At 33.6% G+C, this 21,016-nt stretch overlaps 1 long non-coding RNA gene across 1 annotated transcript in view; it reads left to right on the forward strand.

Annotated features, from left to right (window-relative positions):
• Positions 1–14,727: 14,727 nt before the first annotated feature.
• Positions 14,728–21,016, forward strand: part of LOC145662058 (uncharacterized) — a 56,450-nt gene continuing 50,161 nt past the window's right edge. Inside the window, exons 1-2 of the long non-coding RNA XR_014126970.1 lie at positions 14,728–14,815; positions 17,043–17,124. This is a non-coding gene — a long non-coding RNA (uncharacterized LOC145662058). The remainder of the gene's footprint in view (positions 14,816–17,042; positions 17,125–21,016) is intronic.

Raw genomic sequence — 21,016 nt, forward strand, 5'->3', positions numbered from 1 at the left:
TAGACGAAACTAGTTAGATGACATCCCCGAAAGTGATACGTAGTTATTTTTTAGTTTTTCTCTAAAAAGAATTCCACTCTTATAGTCTCGAAGCTAGTAGTTCAGCCTGGGACTTGGACAAGTGCAAATGTTTAAGGAGATCATTTAATTTACTTGGAGGTATTAATTGCGGGTCCGACAATTTTTTAGTGTAGTCGGAATCTTCTTTTTCTTCTTCAATTTCGGAATCACGATCAACGAAAGTAGCACATTTACCAGCATCGTCCAACGTGTGGAACAGTGAAGTGGAACAGTGAAGGTAAAGTTTTTTCTGTAGGAAACAGGTCGAACAGCACAAAATAAATTTGGATATATGATTGAGTTAGTGGTTTTTGAGGTTATTCCATTTACGTTTGTTAAACAAAAATAAGTCTGACGTGTGATCTTTCAGCTCACACCGCACTATTGACACGCCATATCGCAATGCATTCTGTGTCCCAAAGATTCACTGCAGAACATTTACAACTCACATGTGGTGTCCGTTTGTGTATCCTGATCACCCACTTTGCAAAGTCCAATTCGTAAGGTTTTTTTTCCACAAGCGGTGTCACATGTCTAATATTTGATTTAGCTGTCACTTTCCCGTATATATAACAGAATCTGTCAGAGCTATTCAAGCAATTCCTCGATATGACTCATTACACACAACACTCACACAAGTACTTTTACAAGAAATTATCTGAGATTAATGTCCAGCTTGTCCAACAAGTTCATGTGTCAACAATAAAAACTGGTCATTTCCAGAGCATAACCTTCCAGTCCTTCCACCTGCAGCAAAATCACAAATAAGAAAGTCAAAACAATGAATATTAATTCCACTCATAAAGAATTTTACACAGTGTTGCAACTACATAGCGGGAAGTCTTGTCAACTGCAGTGGGAAAATGTTTTATTAAAAATTCCACTTTACCTCATTGTCTGGAAAATGGAAGCTGATACAAACGAACGACTTATGGTTTTAAAATCACGGCATGAAATACTACTGCAATCAGTGCATAGCTTCCAAGGAAGAAAACCACTGTAACACTGTGTAATAAAACACATAGCGCTTTTATAAATATGAGCAGATATCTAGATATACATGTATTTCAAAGTGAAATAACTGCCATTTGTTGAAACGTACAAATAGAATTAAACAAATTTAATTAGTACAATACAAATTCATAATCATCAAGACACTACATGAAGAAAAAACATTTTCAAAATTAGTGTTTGTAAAACCATGTAGATAGTTCATCTAAAACTATGTAGTTACTTTATTAAAACTACCTCAATTAAATTTAATTCTGTATATAGTGTGTCCCGACAGGAAACGAATAGTATGTCATTATAAGAAAAATGTCAAAATAAGGTATGATTCGATTCGATTTCATTTTCGAGATACCAATATGAAATTAAGAGCAAAGTTTTTACATATACATTTCATTGAAAACCACATATCCATTAATAATGGATATATTTGTATAACCTAAAAGCAGATAGATAGAAAACATGAGGTTCTAAGAAGTATGTCCTTATTTACATAAGGTTCTAAAAAGTATGTCCTTATTTACATTCAACTACCTCATTATTCGAAAAAAGAAGTCTGAAATTCAAAATTCTTAATTTTTAATTCAAATTTGAATATCAAACCCTGACACTCTCAGAAAGCAATGAAGGTAAATGATCAATATTAGTATCCAATACATGTTATAATACACCCATAAAAGCTCAAATTGAGACACAATACGGCGATAGAGCACCATGGGTGATACAGCATGAACAGAAACCTCATATATCAAACTTCGAGGACACGTTTCATCTCAAAATATATCGCAATGTGTAATAATTATATTAAAAGTGTAATTAACGCGTTAGAATTCAAGAAATTTCGAGGTGAATATTAGTGCTATAGCCGAATGGTAATCAACTTTTAATTATGGAAATCTATTACGCATCAATAACTATAGTAAATAAGTAGACGTATACAAGGTATTTCTTCTTATGAGTTGCGTGTATCGACCCAACAACTAACGAATATATACAAATTAATATAATTATTACAAAACGAACCTTCATATTATAGTCAACAAATGTTTTAGGACCGTGGTACTCTTTGCATTTGGTATTGGACATCTGAAGAAATCTTACAAAAAACCCAAACAAAATAATCTTTAATGAAAAATAATGCTATTTCTACATGCAAGTAAAGAGATCGTATGTAAATTTACACTACAAAGTAATAAAAAGTCTAAGTGGTAAGTTTTAAACAACAAATTATAATAGTGGGAAAATGAGTAAGTATTGAGTGACACTAACAATTCAGTGTCGACGTGCCCACCTCTATACAAATGCCAAGAGTACGAGCATATTCCTTTTGGTTTCTGAAACGGTAGCTCAATGCGTGCAGTAAAAAAGTTCATATGAGGATACTCCAAGAGCAGAAGATTTCATTGCCGCTTATTTTTGTATGTATATAGAGCATTACATAATAGTGGCGTGCTTTTAAGTGCATGGTCGCCATGTCGACGGTACTTCTTCAAAGAGAACAATATTATAACAATTGTCTTGAGAATTACTACCACCAGCATAGCTAACAAATAGCACTTCCCAAGTGTAACATTCCGATTTTGATAAAATTTGGAACGTAGATACTACACATAAAATAAACGAATACGTTTTTTTTTTATTTTCTGTGGAAAAACAGTTTAAGGTGGCAAAAGCCCCAATTAAAGATTTTGGAATTTAACGCCCGAAAGGCAAACACAAGTGAACCGAAGTGAACGAAAATGTGTACACATATTATAGACACAAACTGAGGGAATACGTGTTTCGTATTTTCCTGGAAAACAACGGTTAGGTGGAGCTCGGACCCCCCATCTTTTGATCACGAAATATCAAAAGTGCTAATAACACTATGTCAGAAGTGCTAAAGGACATGAAGAATTGGATCGACACATTGTGTAGGGACATTACACAAAAAATAAACAAATACGGGTTTATTTTCTGCGGAAAAACTGTTTTAGGGGGGCAAAAGCCCTCACCTTAAATTTTGAAATTTGAGGCCCCAAAAGGCAAGAAGTGCACCGAATTGAATGAAATTGCGCACAGATATTGAAGACATAAATTGAGGTAATTGGGTTTCGTAATTTCCTGGTAAAAAGCAGTTGAGTGAGGCACGGACCTTCTAAACCGTTGATTACGAAATATCAAAAGTGCAAAAAGTATACGTCAGAAGTTCCTAAAGAGTATGAAGAATTGCAACGAAACTTCGTATAGGGACAATTTGCAAAACAATAAATGAAAGGGTCTAGGCCCTTTCTGAAAAAAGTAAATCTTACTGTAATAGCGCAGGAAGGAGTGGACCGAAGCAAATGAAATTGTGTAGATATTGTATAGAGCCTATATAAAAGAAGGCATTTCGTGTTTCTCAAGTGTCCCTATCCGTTTTGCCTCAAATTGGGCACATCAACAGCAAACAGGAAATTAATCGACACGTATTTTAGATTATGCGGAATAACATTGTAAGGGTTAGAGATGCCTCCTGAAATACTATAAAATACGCTATACTGTTTGTGCGTGATCTTCATGGGCATCTCTGGCGGGGGGACGCGTCCCCCTCAATATTTTGAAGTGACATAATCTAACATTCCGCTAAGATACTAGCAGTTAGATCATTTCCTTTGATGTCCCCCCCAAATTTTACATGCCAGAGACGCCAATGGTGATCTTGATCTGAAAATTTGAAGAAATCGGATGGAGACACTTGTGAAACACGAAAGGCTTTATTTTACATATCCAATATTTACATTCAATGTCATTCGCTTCGATCCACTCCTTCCACCACTCAACGTCTCCGTCCACTCAACATTTTTTTTTCTTTTCAGGAAAATACGAAACACGTATTCTATCGTTTTACCTCTTCAATATTTGTGCACAATTTCATTCACTTCAGTCCACTTCTTCTTGCCTTTCGGGCGTCAACTTCCAAAATTCTGTGTGGGGGCTTTTTGGGCCCTAAAATTGTTTCTCGGCTGAAAATAGAAAACTCATATTCGTTTATTTTTTGCCTATTATCCATACACAAAGTTTTGTTCCAATTCTTCATGTCCTTTAGGCACTTCTGACATGCTGTTATTATAATTTTTGATATCTCATGATCAAAGGTTTGGAGGGGTCCGTGCCCTACCCAACCCAATCGTTTTTAAAGAACAATAAGAAATCCACAATTCCTCATTTTACGTCTACAATATCTGTACACAATTTCATTCACTTCGGTCTATTTCTTCTTGCCTTTCGGGCGTCAAATTTCAAAATTTTGGGTGGGGGCTTTTGACCCCTAAAACCGTTTTTCGGCAGAAAATAGAAAACCCGTGTTCCTTTATTTTTTGCCTATTATCCATACACAAAGTTTCGTTGTAATTCTTCATGTCCTACATACATCTGACATACCGTTGCTATCAGATTTGATATTTCATGATCAAAGGTTAAAAGAGGTCCGTGCCCCACCTAACCGTTTCTTCCAGGAAAATACGAAACGCTTATATCCTGATTTTATGTCTGCAATGTCTGTGCACAATTTCGTTCACTTCGGTCTACTTGTTTTTGAGTTTCGGATGTCAACTTTCAAAATTTTGGGTGGGGGCTTTCCCCCCTAAAACCGTTTTTCCGCAGAAAATAAAAAAAGATTCGCTTATTTTATGTGTAGTATCTACCTGCCAAATTTTAACAAAATTGGGATATTACACTTGGGAAGTGTTACTTGTAAGCTTGCCGAAAGTGAATTTGTAGCACGATTCTTTTTACATTGACTTCTGCTCCAAGTAGTTTTATATAATTTTCATCTACAAGGGGTGCAGCACCTCCTTACAGAAAACTGTGAGGTGCATGTGGAATTTGGTACGTGGATGTAGACCAACAGGCATTTACTTTCATTCACTTCACGCACAAAGCTATCTTCTCTTGACAAGAATAAACAATACCTGAAACGGATTTTAAAAAATGTATAAGAGTTCGCATACAGACAGTAGTGAAGCGTACTATGAAGCTCTGAGGCCGGGCCTACCCTGTTTGCTACCGTATATTTTCTTTATCTTTGGTATCTTGTAAAATAATGTAAATACTTCAACATTTCGTTTTTTTCGGTAACAAATAGTAAGTTGGAAAGACTCGAAGCCTCACCAGCTGTCTAGACAAGCTTACGTGCTTTGCTGCTCAGGAAGCGAAGCTATTATCGCTGGGGGTTGCACACATTGTTGGGAAGGTGAGTAGGCTCACCTCGGGGAGTTTAGTTTTAGCATTGAAGGCATCTTTCAATGCTAATGTGTTATTAAATGATTTCCTTAACACAGAGTAAGAAATTTCTGTGTAAAATTATGTATTTCTGTTAGTCATAACTTGTTTAATTTAGCCATATACTCTCAGGAGTTATTCAGAGTAGATGTATTTTTCCTACATGGCGCCTAGTTCATAATAGCTTGTAGAATATGTCTGATACATTAAGCATATGTATAAATTTGCCAAACGCTACTGTCAGAATAAAATAATATTTTTTTGTGTAATTTTAGTTGTTTTCCATTTCATAGAATCAATGTGGTAATTAGGATTTTGTTTCGGGGGTCTTTGCTTGTTTCGGGAGGGGCTTTGCTAACTTTATTTCTGGAAATGTGAAAATTCTATAATAGGCCTATACATAAAAATTTGCCATAAAATTTCGGCGAGTGATTACGCCCGAAAGACAGCTCCATAAATATGCCACTCCATAGAATACAATATTAAATATCTTACGTTAATCCAAATAAAGTTCCTTCTGAGCTTTAACTTTCTACTGAAGTCGTTATCAAGTGATGCATTAATTATATGCAGTATTAATACTGCATTAATTATATGCAGTATTATATGCAGTATTACTTACTTTAAAGTGAGAGATGCAAGTAGCAAACGCTTATCCAAGAAATTTGAGAGCTAATTAAATAATATACTTTCATTTTCTCTCCCTTGATTATGAAATATGCAGGGTATTTTATATTAAAAGTTCTGAAATTGTCCATAAAATTAGGTTAAATTTACACAAAAGTCGAAATTTCGTGGGGTCCGGACCCCCAGGATCCACCTGCTGCGTACGTCCCTGCGTCCTTGTGTTAAACTCAATAGAGAATTTAGATTGTGTTTACTTAGGGAAATGATTCTTTTCATGTATTAATTTCCTTGGACTTCCCCGTGAGCTCATAACTATCGAATCCAGGATGAACTTGCATATAAGAAATTAGCACTCCAATATCAAATTACTATGCTTTTATATTGTAGATTTTTTCGTTAAGAATGAATAAAATTCGCTTCGTAAAGTCGGTCGGTGACCGAAACATGAGTGCGCCGATCCTGGGGAGCCGAGAGGGCCGGGACCCCAAAACTCATGTGGGTCTCTTACTGTATTTGTGAATAAACAATATTTTGTATAATTTGAGTGCAATTTGTCTTAAAATCTTTATATATATATATATATCCTGCATCTGAATACCCCAAATTTACAGAGAAATCGGGGCCCTTGCATTGGAATATTAATTAGTTTCTTACTTCAGGATGCAAACAATATCAATAATATAGCAAATTAGTACACTTCAACTAAGATATTCAAGTATATTCAAATAATTGGTAATAAATATATAAATAAATAAATAATTTGCTTTTTAAATAAACCTTAAATTCTGTTACTTTTCTTATTCTTTGTGTTATTAGCAACGTCGTACATTTGAAAAACATGCATCGTATCTTTCGATAAGCCGTTTCCCTAGTGAGTGGCGCAGACCTTTCCCACTGTGCAGACCGGTGGCATATTTGCGGATCCAAACGTTTCAGATATCCTGTGATCTGATTGCCGATACAGATACGACATTACGAGTCATGACCTACATATAGCACAAAGTAAAGGCCAGATGCTGTCGGTCTTCGCAGCCGAGTGAACTAGCGCAACATACCAGTAAAGAAAATCGGTTTTGGCGTGGATTCAAACCCTGTCTAACGAAAGTTTTCTTTATTATTTCTAAAAAAAAAAAAAAATATATAACACTTCTTTCGTTAAACTAAGGTTAAAAATAATATTCAAGTAGTGATTTAATGATTATTTTTTAAAATTTTCATTAAATTTCTGTTATTAAAATGAGTTTGCCCTTTTACTATACAGATCCATAGCAAAAATAGTAATAAGTATAATAATAATAGTAGCAGCTTAGTATTAGTATTAGTATTATTAGTAGTAGCAGTAGCAACGGGTTAGAAGTCCCGCAGGTTGGAAGTTGGTTGGGTACTGTTCTCGACATCAAATTGGCAAGAATACTGAAACGTTTGGGATCGACAAAAATGCCGACCAGCGACGTACAAACATGGCGGTCTTTGTTTTAAGCGCACGAGTAGCACACCGGAATTCAATCGCAAATTTCGACTAGCTAGAATCGTCGCATGGGTGAAATGAAGTATTCCCCGTAATCAGCTAGCTCTAAAGTTATTTTTAGAGCAATAAAACAAATCAGTTGTGGACTCAGAGGGTATTCACGAAAATATCAACATTACAGATTTTTTAAAAACTAAATACAGAACTCCTTTATTTTGAATCAAATACTCAAACGTCTATTATACTCTTACCAAATTTCATATAAGTAAGTCCCCACGTTAAGCGGGTTTGCACATCCAGACTCATAACTATGAAAACATTTGTGATCACTCCAACCCCAATCATTTCACAGATTCGACCTGTTGTATATAAGTTATTAGGACATAAAGTCGAATGTAATTTATACGAAAAAGACTTTTATACAATGGCAAGACTTGTAACGTCCAGATATCCCTCACAAACTCATAGTCGTACCTACATAAACAAAAGCGAGCGTATAGCAGAAAACCACTTTATACAAAAGTCAAAAGAGACACTATGAAGGCATGTGAAATGGTCGAGCGGTTTGAGAGAATAATCTGTCAATCAGAAGTTTATGTGTTCAAACTCTGTAAGTAGAATTCGTCTTTTTTTAGTGTGTTCCTATTTTCATCAGAGGACTGAGAACATTTCTTTGAATAAGTCTTTGGCAACTACTTTTCTTTCAAATTCAATTAGAACGGAACATTATGTGAATTGCAAATCTAACATTCATAGCTGGAAAGAAAATATTAAGTATATTCAATATTTCATTATTATCCTTTGATTTCTAATGAAAAACTATTTATAAGTATTGGTGATTTGAGAAGATTCCTCCCGGGGGATTGTCAATATATGAAGGACGGAAGAGGAAATGGCTTCGAAGAGGAAATTTTTTTAGGTTGACAGTGTCTCAAATTCTTCCTCAGGTCACCCGCTGAAATCATCACTGTTTCAAAGGTTTTCTTACCAAATAGAATATTACATTCATTTCTCGTTCCACGTTTTGAAATGGCAAAATCGTAACTTCAAATAGAATTATAATACGTAGAAGAATAAAGAATTATAGAAGTAATGAAGTAAATATTATCGTGCAAGTTATCGATTTCTAGTCGGATTAAAACTCGAATATTCCTGTGGATTGCACTTTAAAGCAAATCCTCTCTATATATAAGTTTTAGTGGAAAGGCATGTTTAACTCCAATTACTTAATCAATATTTTTAATAATATATTTTTATTGTAATATTTTTACTGTTTTATGTTCTATACACTTCATATCCCAGAAGAAACTCTTGTCAATGTATGGTGGACTAGTGAATATTATCAAATAAATTATCATTTAGTTTACGTAAATGCTGCATCGTCTCATTTTAAACTTCATACTTTAACTAATAATAATAATAATAATAATAATAATAATAATAATAATAATAATAATAATAATAATAATAATAATAATAAAATTATAATAGTTATCTTTATCAGAAATTCTGGCTTAGTCAATAAATGAATTCCACGACGTCTCTATTCGAAGTTCTATTTCATATAGAAACACAAAGAGAAACTTCGAGAAGAGGTAAAAGACAAATCTTACTTCCATGGGGCTCGAACTAACCTTTAAGAGTGATTTTCACGCAAGCGCTTTACACCATTTTTTAATTTTCTTTAAGTTAACTGATTCGCCGAACGTATCTTAATAACTTGTCTCTATTTTATACTCGGTATACACATTTTACAGTTATTTCCAATAACCATGAACGACAGGGACACAAACACAAAAACATTAAAGACAGTAAAAATTGTTCGAGTGGGAATCGAACCCGGGATGCCGTACAAAGCACACGTGCTAGCCAGTAGACCGGCAGGGAGAGCAAATGAAATGTATTTTGTAGTGTCTGAAGTTTAAGTCTATTTCACCCTGACGTAATGTGTCTATTGATCGTATGTTTATGTTCACCGTATTTGTTACTTTGAGAAATGATGTATGGTATTGATATAGGTTTTATTACATATTCGTCCATAAATATTATATAAAATATAAGAATTATTCATGATTTGTCATAGAAATTCAATGGTGAATGCACAGTAGACAAAGAATGCAATTGGAAGGAGAGTTCAAACAGGGATGATATCTTTCGCCGATATTATTTAATATCTATCAAGAAGATATAGCGAAGAGGAGTCTATATAATGGGCTGTTGTTACAGAATATAAAAAGAAAGTCAATAAGATGTGTAAACTTGAGAAGAGCTTGTGAAGAATATAGAATGAAAATAAATGTCAGAAAGACAAAATCCCTGGTGATTGGAACGAAGCGATCGGTGTCAAATATAGAAGTAAGAGCGGAGAAAATACAACAGGTGACTACTGTGTGTTTCAGATGTAAAGCATCACGGGCAATAGCCAATGGTGCGCTATATTCCACGCGGTTGTGGACTCCCTTTCCCTTCTTGCTCTTCCTCCAGTTGAGATTATGACATACATTGCCAACATTATTCACAATGTAAATATACTATTCCAACAAACTGAAGAATTTTGACTGTGCATCCTAGAAGTATATATAGCAACAAAATTACTTACCTATTAACTTTTCCATTGGATATGCTAAACACTTGTCTTCAACACTACTTTCACTATCGTCTATGTCAGTTAATATTTCCACATTGTCTGAATCTGAGTCTTGTAAATTTATTATCATGGGCTAAAATAATTGTAAACATAAAAATAATTCCTCTAGCCTGACTTAGTAGCACTTTTTTTTAAAAATAAAAACCTCGCACTTTCATTCGGTTTGCTTAAAAACCTTGTCAACTATAATTTTGAGGAACAAATGAACTACCACGAAAGAAAAAAATCTAGACACTGATGAATTCAGTTTATGCTAGAAGAGAAGTTACGTTCCTACACAACCATCCGCTTTGTTTCCTTATCAGTTTTCATAACAAGTAACACTCTTGGGCTTGGTGTAGGTGTCACAAAAGCAATCCATCTGGTTCCTAAGCAACTCGATATACACGAGATTGTTTTGGGTTACGCTAATTTATGACAAGAATCAGACGACTGCTGTTCACTCTTGGCATTTTTTAAAAAGACAATTTTTAGGAAATCCTTTGTTTTTGCAAATTGGTCTAGTTCATTTTCTTTCTGAAATGAGCTCATTTTCAGAAAGCATCCAGAAAAGAAAGAAAATTATTTCACGTCCGTAATTTTTCTAAGGTAGCAACCTTAGCATAACTTGCTTCATTGAGGACTTTTCGTAGTTTAGTATTTTAGTCTAGCCGTTTGACTTAAAAGACAGCCCTAACAAATGCAGTATTGTGTTTTAAGAGGAGACTTCGAAAAAAACTCAGACGGAAGGACTTGAAATCGAGTGAAATGTTAAGGGTTTTTCAAGTGTGACCGGCTGTGGATGGTGACTTCAGAAATGAACTGTTAACCTAACCCAGATATTTAGTATGACTTTCAGGCAGGGTTGTAATATATATGGGAATTATTTGCTGCAAAAAATGTTTACCTGAGCTATAATGAATTTTAGTTGTTTTTAAGTGTGTTTTTCACACGTCGAATAGAGTGGCTACTGATACCCTTGATACACTGTTAGAAATCATGTAAGCACGAAGGCCACGATCTAAGATTGAAATTTCGCCTACCTTTTTAGGTCTATTTATTTTGTTTCATGCATTGACAGTATAACACATTTTTTTAACGAACGGAATGTTGGAGTTTTAAAAGGAGTCTTAGGCTTGCAAAACTACTGAAGTTTTCTGATCAAGGCGAAAGAATAACGGAAGTGAAAGTAAAAACATATTTAGGTTATACAACATTTAGCATATTACGTAAGTTACATAGCAACTATATAACATAGACGTAAGGTTAAACACTAGAAACACAAACGGGAATAATATAAGTGACTGTAATAAATTGTATCCAGGCAACATCAGCGCTGTATTCTGTCAATTTAAAGTTTTACCGCCAACTTCAGAAGTAAAACCTTCATTGTCTAACGAAAATTTAACAAAAGTGACATTTATTAATAAAAGCTTAAAGATATTTATTACTCTATATATTTGATAAAAGTGTGCGTATTAGTTTTATAATTGACTGATTTACAACATATCTGAAGATCTGATCCTTCTTCAGTATGGTGGAGAGAAAGACTATAAATTAAAGGAATTCTATGAGAAAAGAAAATAACATTAATTATTATGTCGAGGAACAACATATAAAATTGATTCATGTAGCTTCTTATATACATTTGATTTTATATTACGAGGGTGGTTCAATAATTATTGTCCCTGACCTATAAGTAGTATTATTTTTCCAAAAAAGTATCCTTTCATAGTAATGCACTTCTTCCACCTATGCTGTAAAGCCACTATGCTAGCTTCAAAGAAAGTCTCTGCCTGAGCGTTGAGCCATTCCTCCACAACTTCAATAACACCTGCATTTGAGTGAATCTTCTTCCCCTTGAGGTGCTCCTTCAACTTTGAGAACAAATGAAAGTCACTAGGGGCGAGGTCGGGTGAGTAGGGTGGATGTTCGAACACATCAGCAGCATGGATTGTGGCGACAGTAAGATGGCTTTTGTGGGCTGGAGCATTATATTGGTGGAACAGCACTGTTCGCTGCAACATTCCGCTCCGTTTTTCCTTGACTGCTTCGCGTAACTTAGGGATTAGGGCTGCATAATAGCCCCTGTGATAGTGTATCCAACCTCCAGCTAGACAATAAAGAGCACACCATTCACACCTCGAAAAATTGTGGCCATAACCTTGCGTGCTGATGCTTGCTCCTTGAACTTGCGTGAGGGAGATGAACTGCTGTGCCGCCACTCCATGCTCTGTCGTTTAGGCTCGGGATCATAGTGGTGGAGCCACGTCTCATCCACTGTCACAAATCTATCACAGCACTGTTTCAGGTCTGCCCCCATAACCCCCAAACCAGCCCTTTGACATCGAACTCTGTCTTTCTGATTTTCACGAGATAACATTTTGGGTACCCAAAGCACTGACACCTTTCTGAATACCAAGTGTTCATGCACAATAATTTCCCCTAAGTCTACAGAGATATACTTGATGTCTGCTAACTGTTGCACCGTGATTCGTCTATCTGCTATAATCATATCATGCACAGCATCAATGTTTTCTGGGGTGCATGATGTTGTGGAGAACTAGCACGAGGGGACAGTTGACAGCTTTCCCTGCTGCACCGGAAGTCACACAAGAGTTCTTTACCACCTGGTAGGAAGGAGCCCATCACCCAACATACTGATCATGTCCTCATGAATCTTATTTGGGCTTAACCTCTTTTCCGGGAGGTACTTGATGACAGCTCGTTGTTCGATTTTCTCCATTTTTCAAGCTAGGTGCCACCTCTCACACCTGAAACGACGTAAAAGTATATTAATAAAGCAGCTATGATTCTGAAATTTAGCATATAGGCATCTAAGACATTAGGCTACAATATCCCCCATCAGCCATCCTAGCTCAAGTATTTTAATTATGCCGGGGACAATAATTATTGAACCTTCCTCGTAGGTATACACGTTTCTGAAGCCTTATTTTTTTTCATTGGCTTTTCTAAGAGTTTTTTTTAGAAGGATGATGTCTGCATTAAACGTCTTAGTCAATCAGTCAATTAAATTATTTCAAGTAGGTGAGCAATTCAATAATGCCAAATGCTTTGAGTTGTGCAACAGGTAATTACAGTAAAATCCCAGGTGCATGTTTTAACATTTAACAAGAAAAATGTGGAAGAAAAATCAACTTAAGTGGAAAATATTGAAATGCATCTCTCCGAGGACTATATTTACACGAGGCATTTACCAGAAACTATACGTTTACTTGCGTGTGGGTGTGTCGGTAATTATCACCTGCTACTAGTATCACTATTTCCATTGATTGGCACAAAACTGGATTTTATAACGGTTTATTCGGTAACGATGTATTTGGTAAAGCCAAGCCATGATTTATTTGAACTTATCCTTGTGGAAGCTGCGTTTGTTATTAAAATCAAAGTAATTAATTTATGATAGACATAGCTCAGAAGAACAAGAAGTTTTACAAGAAAAAAGTAAATATAACACGAATAAAAGCCCAAATAAGATAGTTATCCTTATGTAAAACTGACTGATTTGTCATTTGAAACCTGTTTGAAGCAATACTTTTCTATGTTTATTTAAACATTTTAATTTTGTAATCTCTTTTAGGTGCACCATCCTTAGAAGTGTAAATAAAAATCTTTGAGATACACGAAAGGGGGGAAGATATTAAAATCTCGTATTTTAGTACAACTTTATGAAACTCGTTTTTTTTTTTTTATGTGAACTTCTTTTTCACGAAACACTTATTTGGAGAAAACCTGGCAAGAAAATAAAGTAAATAACCAATTTGTCCAGTAAGGTTATGGTATCGTAAGAGGAAAGTGGCAGTTTTCAACTGGTTGTAATAATTTGTGCACAATCCAAAAGGATATGAACAAAATATTTTCTAATGTGTCTTTTCAATTTAGTGGAATAGAAAACCTTTGTAATATGACTGATGTTAACAAATATGGTATTACCATTCATTTAACCACTGACATGAACCCTTCTTTCTCTTTTAATGGTAATATCAAAATTCTTCAATATTTTCTTTCATTTAACAGCAGATCTACTAGTCCTCAACACTCGTTTCGGGCTTTATTTATTTTTTTTTAATATTTTGAATGTAAAATTAAATTATGGTCAACAATGCAATATAGCCAGCAGTAGTATCTGATGTAATGTGCTTAAGTCATTTTTGATGGTAACGATTTCAGTTTCCTCTAATACAAAGTGTAGAAGGACGAAAAGAGGGAGGGGAGAACACTCTTAGTCATTCCATGAATGGTTTTCTCTAACATAAATACAAACTACTTACGTCTTTGAATTCTACTATGAATACACTATATAAAATGAAACACCCACTGTTTTTATTGACATTTGTAGATTTGAATAAACCTTAGAAATTATTGAATATTTTGCGCTTAAGAACAACTATTGATGAACTCAGAACGACGCACAAACTGAAAGAAAGGGAATAGCTATAAACACCATTTATTTGAATGCATATTATCTCATAAACGATTTCACTGAAAGAAAGGAAAAGTAATGCTTTCGTTGTTCTTGTAAATTAGGGAAAGAACAAATGCTGAATTTCTTTTGTATACAACACTTAAATTTCTGCTGTCAAGCACAAAAGAAGCTCCTTTGTTCAAAGATCAATCATAACATTTTACTGGTACTTAGGATGGCCACACATGAATAATAATAATTCGGTTGATATCATTTTACATTCATAGGACTTCCATGCAAAGGTATTTTACTAACACAAGTAAGATTTCAATTCTTATACGAACACTGACAGAGAAAGGTAAGAATTAACTGAATTTTCCTATCATTCTACGTTTGTCATCTTCCAGCACTAATGCCTCATATCTATACAACGCCGTATACCACGCAAAGTTCTTATCCTTCTTTCCTTGAGTCTATTTCTATCCTTCCAGTTGGAAGCTTTTGTTTTATTTCAAATGCCTTCTCTGTCTTAGCTATGTTTAAATTTACATATTTTTGTACCTAATATCGCGTTATTATGTTCAACAACTAAATACTCTCTCTTTCACTACTAATTTCATATTTTTATCTTTTCTCTTTTTGTTTTTCTTCTTGTGTTTTCTAAAGCTGTCTTTAGTTTTTGATGATCTTCATATTGAATTTTCGGATAAGCACCAGGTCCATATCCACGTGAGGGCTCTTAAATTTTTACTATCCCCCTAAAATTTTCAAGGTAGGCTTGCAAATGAACTATAATGCGGTGATGAACTATAACATGGTTGAATCGGGCCCCCTTACATTTCTGGGGTGGCTAAGAATCTGATACGCGCATTTTCGTTTTAGCTCTACTTCTATTTTTTAGTGGCCGCAGTGTCTGAGTGGTATAGCGTTCACTTCTGGTGAATAGGGTCTTTAGTTCGATCCCAGTTCACATCAAGTGAGCTTTGTGGAAGACAAACACCGTGTGCGTGCGTTCTCCCGGAGGTCTCCCTTTCCTCCTGCTTTCTTCTTTCCATCATTTAATTCATTTCTTAACATCACTGTCTCCTTTAGACTAGCCGGCATAACAGTGGGACGAGAAACTTAAAGATTTCTTTTTTTAAAATTTTTATCGCTGTCAAATCACGATGACGTCCACAAATTGACTACTATTTATTTTTATCACTGTCTGCCAAAAGCCGAGCACGTCCACAAATTTAAAGGTGTGTATTTTCAGCCTATGAAGAGTTATTCCTACATTGTAAGTGCCATTAAGTTTTCTGGTTTCTTCCAACATACAGACTAAAAGTTTGGCGTCAAATACCATCTTTGAGTGAGCACTTTTAGAAATGTTGCTTTCCTTTCGTTGCTTCTACCATAATTGTTGAATTCTGATAACTGTGAAAAAAAAATTATGCATCGTTCTTCACAGTTTATTAAACATTATATCAGAATCTTCAACATGTTGTTCTTTCTACAGTATCATATATTCAGTAAATTCCACTCCAACTCCACAAATACTACATAAGTTGTTTTGCTCCACTCAGATTCTATGTCCTATGATTCCTCTTAATGGAAGTATTGTTTCTCACGTTTTCGCTATCTTCCTCAAATCTAACTCATCACTATTAGTATTTCTTCTGTCTTGCCTTCCAATCGTCTATATATTATTTTGTTCATAACTTTTAAAGCATGGGTAATCAATCTTATTGTTCTGCGATTCTCTAATTACTCATTACCTATCGTTCTATCTATTGCCAGTATACTGCTTTCCTTGAATTCTGAAGGAATATTCCAAAATTCAAATATTGTTTATAAAGCTATAGCACATATCCTGAAATTCATATTCCGTACGTTGTATGATTTTAGCTGATACTCCATCTACTCCTGAAGCTTTTCCGTATTTTACATTTCGTAATATTATATTGTTCTCTGACATGATTATGAATTTTCATCCTGATTCTTCTGCTTTCTATTTGCTTTCAATTTCCAGTTACTTCTCACTTCTATTGATTTTTCCTTCTATGTTTTTATTTTATCTTCAGTTTCCGGTCTTTCTTCTTTATTGTTAATACATTCTCTTGTATTTGTGGTTATAACTTTCTCTGATTCTTTAATGCTTACAACTAATTTGCCGTACATAAAGCTAGTCGGCTTAAAGTAAAGGTTGTGAAAATAATAAATTGTTAATAGACCTAAGAGAAACTGTGAGGAATTTTTTCTCTTGAGGAATATAGAATTTGTAACAAAGTCATATTTACCTTTCACAAATATAAGTTGGATTAACGACAGTGCATATTATTCGTTTTCCTTTTAAGAAAATAGGGACATTATTATTTATCACTAGAGAATCCTTTAGGTTGTATTTTACCTTTCATTATTATTCTTTTCCTTGCAAATCAAAATATCAATGTGATTCTTTTCCTAAATGAACACTTCATACTAACGTATTCAAATACGAGAAATTATATTTAACAGAAATAGGTATACTCAACTTCCTTTCTTATTAGTAAGTTGTTTTTGATCTTTTAAAAATAAAATTATATTTTAATTCTTTTGTTCCTCAGGTTTCACCGGAAAAGATGACATCCACCCTGAATTTCAGCATTATTTTATTTTTTGTAGCAACCCATTGTAGTCTTGCTTTAGGTAAGTTTAGCTAACTTTATTATAAATGTTTCAATATTAATAAGACAATGGCAGTTGTCTTGTTATGTATTTTAGACTACACCTACTTCCAATGTTGATATTATAAGGATGGACCTAAAAAGATCACTTACTAAGAAATATTATTTTTGCTATAGATTTTAATTAACGGCGAGAAACGTAAAAACAAATATGCAACTAAGAAAAAGTACGTAGCTATTATGAAAACAATTCAATTGGTAATGAGTTTGCTTTTAAGTACGAATATATACATTAATATAAAAGACACTTAAAATGTACAAATCTAGGGAAAACAGTAGCTTGTTGAGGAAGAAATATTTAATGTATGTGTATATCTATCGTCAATTAATGTAAGATAATTCAAGTATTTTAATTTTTTTTCTTTAAGCGAAACCCACAAAATTTCATATTTCCACTCGTATTGTCATAACGTTGTAAAAGTTCCCAAAATTCATATACATACCTCTGGATTTTTTTCTATAAAATACACTAAATACTTCTAATTCGTTTTTCTGATCATGTCTTGAAACAGACTAATCTCATAGTTCTCATAGATTGTGAAACGTTTCAGTTCGTATGATCGGTCTTTTTCAATTTTAGATTTAGAGAAACTAAATTTAAACTTGTGATGGCTTCACCAATATTAAAAATGAAAATAATATTAAAATAACAATAACTAACGGAAGAAGCATTCAATTTAAAAAAGATTGAAATAACGATATTGATATCTCACCTGAAATAATACATAATTTAATTTGTAACGAAAGTAAAACATCCATCAAGAGATTATTTCGTTCAATTTTATTATCAATATCGTTATAAAAATAATATACAATTTTATGGATTTGATGTGTTTCCTGAAGTTAAGTAAACCATAATTCGGATTGCATTTCCACGTACACACGATAATTTAACAACAGTTCATGTAAACAATGCAAACAACCACATGATTCATTATATATATATATATATATATATATATATATATATATAGAGAGAGAGAGAGAGAGAGAGAGAGAGAGATTGAAGATAGATAAATATTACTCATTTATCATTATTTGAATGAAACAAACCTCACAATACATTTCTAGCACCAAATGTCTTTAAGCATCTCCACTTTTTGTTGAAAACAATTTCTCAAATTAGGCTGACTTTCAAAGCCAATTAAGGAAAAGCCATTTGTGTGAAAGCATCACTGTTAAGTAGTAAAAATTCAATAAGATATTAATAGAAAATTGAAGTAAAGTTCAAACCGAAAAGATTCGGTTTGTTGAACTTCATATTTGCTGTAGAACACAAGCATGCAACGTACATTGATACGATATTGCTCAAAGGATTTGTATCTATATGTCTTAATGATGTCTAAACTGGGGAACAAAGTTTTTCTTGCGTTAATTCCAGCAAATCTTCTGATTTAATTTAGATGTGCTGATTTCAAATTTGACATCAGTTCCGTCTGTCATTCTTTTTTTTTTTTTTTTAAAAAAAATGTTAGATTTGAATTTTCTAACATAGCTAATTTATACTCTGCGTTGCTACTTGAAATTGAAATTTAGCATTTTCAATTGAGATGTCATTTTGGATTTCGTAATGCCAAAGACGCACAAATTGTGTAAATATTTCACACAAAATATTACAGGTGGAACTTGATCTAGAAAATGTATTTCTTTAAGTACTAAACACTAGATAGTATCGTAGTATATGAGTACAAGAGAAGTTGTGAATGATAAAAATGTCACACAGAGTTCAAATAACTGTTAATCAAGCAAATATTTTTGCTTGTAGCTCCTGCATGGTAGTTTCTTCCAAGAGCAAAACTATATCGGATGTGCACCCAAAACTCCATATCGAATCCGAACTACATGTGTTCCAAATGAGAATCCAAACCTAGTCTCCAACGATATAGAGGATACTAATGGAATAGTGAACATATCACACGTATTACCTTTTTCACTGTATACAATTAGTATAATATTGGTTAATAGACGAATTTGAAGGAAAAAATTTTATCTAGGGGTTAAGCATAGAAATATTCTAAGACTCCTTGTAAGTTAGGAACATGCAATATGAAAAACGTTTTGATCTACTATGAAGATTGGATATATCAACAAATGGTTCCAAGCTATCATACATTCTTACGATACATCAACCCTCCTTTTGACTTTGTGGAAAGTTTTTTTTCTTTTTTTTTTGTTAGACAGTATGTTTTTAGAGTCAGATACGAATAAGTTTGCGGTGCACATTTTCAAGTTACGTCTCTTGCAATATAAAAATGTATTTTACATACAAGTCACAGTTTCCATTACCTCATAACAAATAATATAAAACATGTTGAATGTGTGGAATAATGTTGACTGAAATGAAAATTATTAATCATAATATAATACGAATGAAGCAATAACTTCATTAATTACTTTTACAATATTAATTACTTTTACAATAGAATTTGGTGAATAAAATCTGTGTGTCCGGGTTACTTGTTTACACTTTCGACATAGTGGTATATTCCATCAAACCAAACATCTTTTTTTTATTCCTAATAATAATCCGTGTCCATTGGATAAATTTGATAAGAGTTCTTCTGCTGTAACTCGGATAACTCTCGTGAGGGCTGGCATGTTGTTTCTTCAGTTAGGTGGGAGTAAGTTTCATGTGCTGTCACCGTGCAATGTTCATTTAAACTATGTATTTTCTTGCAGTTTACTTTTACTTTCTTCTTAGGGTTCTTTATTCATTTGACAACATCAATGGTGTCTCAGAAAATTATTTCTCGTGAAAACTTCAACTGCCAGTTTCCTTACGTACACATGTTAAAATCTCCATTATTTAACTACCTGCATACTGTGTCATCCCTAATAGGACACTACTATTGGTCTGCTGCTAAGTTGTCATTTTACATGCTTATTGCATCTAGTACCCCCGTTTAATTGAAGATTCCCAGCGTATGTATAAGGATCATCATTGCGTGGCAACCTCTCCTCTCTCATTTTTACATCATGGCAATTGTCTCGTTAAATTCTTGTATAATCTTTTGATTCGATATCGAGCCGCGTTCCTCAGATATGGTAGAATTTCGTCCATTTTCCAAAGTCTTTTAAGTGAAAATGGTGCTGCGTTTGACCGAAGGTCATTACAATTTAATAAAAGGTGTCATGTCTAATATCAGTATACCATATATTATCTTATCATATGATATATATATATATATATATATATATATATATATATATATATATATATATATATATATATATATATACAGTGGCGTATTTAGGGGGTGGCTTCCGGGCTTAAGCCCCCACTGAAATCTTACTTAGTATAGTAAGGTAAATGAAATATCTTGCAGAATTTTCACATTTCCTGGCAAAGCCCCTCCCGAAACAAAATCGTAAATACGCCACTGTATATATATATATATATATATATATATATATATATATATATATATATATATATATATATATATATATATATAAACAAGAATTTGTATTTCTTGCAGTACAACTACAGTGAAATACTCAATTATTTTACTATTCGGTACATTGGTATTGGTTTGCAAAATTAAAATAACTTATAAGACAATGAATAAGTTTTACACAGAGAGATCAATACATTTTATGTAAGCTCTTGATGAAAATATCTTTGTGACGTCACTATAACTCTCTAACAGATACATTTTTAATCCTTCAGTCATTTCTGTCTGTTTTTGAGGTTCACATACTTCGTGTGGTGTTAAAATACGACACGCAACGTTACTGCTTTTAGAGTTGTCTGGTACCAGTCGAGCAAAATTTATTAATATAGAAGTTTATTTTACTTATTAAAATATAGTAAATGGTCCAGCAACTAAAAGTACTCGTATGTTAGGTTTATT

The sequence above is a fragment of the Thermobia domestica genome, chromosome 10 (genome assembly GCF_964235325.1).
Source record: "Thermobia domestica chromosome 10, izTheDome1.hap1.1, whole genome shotgun sequence".
Classification (NCBI taxonomy): Eukaryota; Metazoa; Arthropoda; class Insecta; order Zygentoma; family Lepismatidae; genus Thermobia; species Thermobia domestica.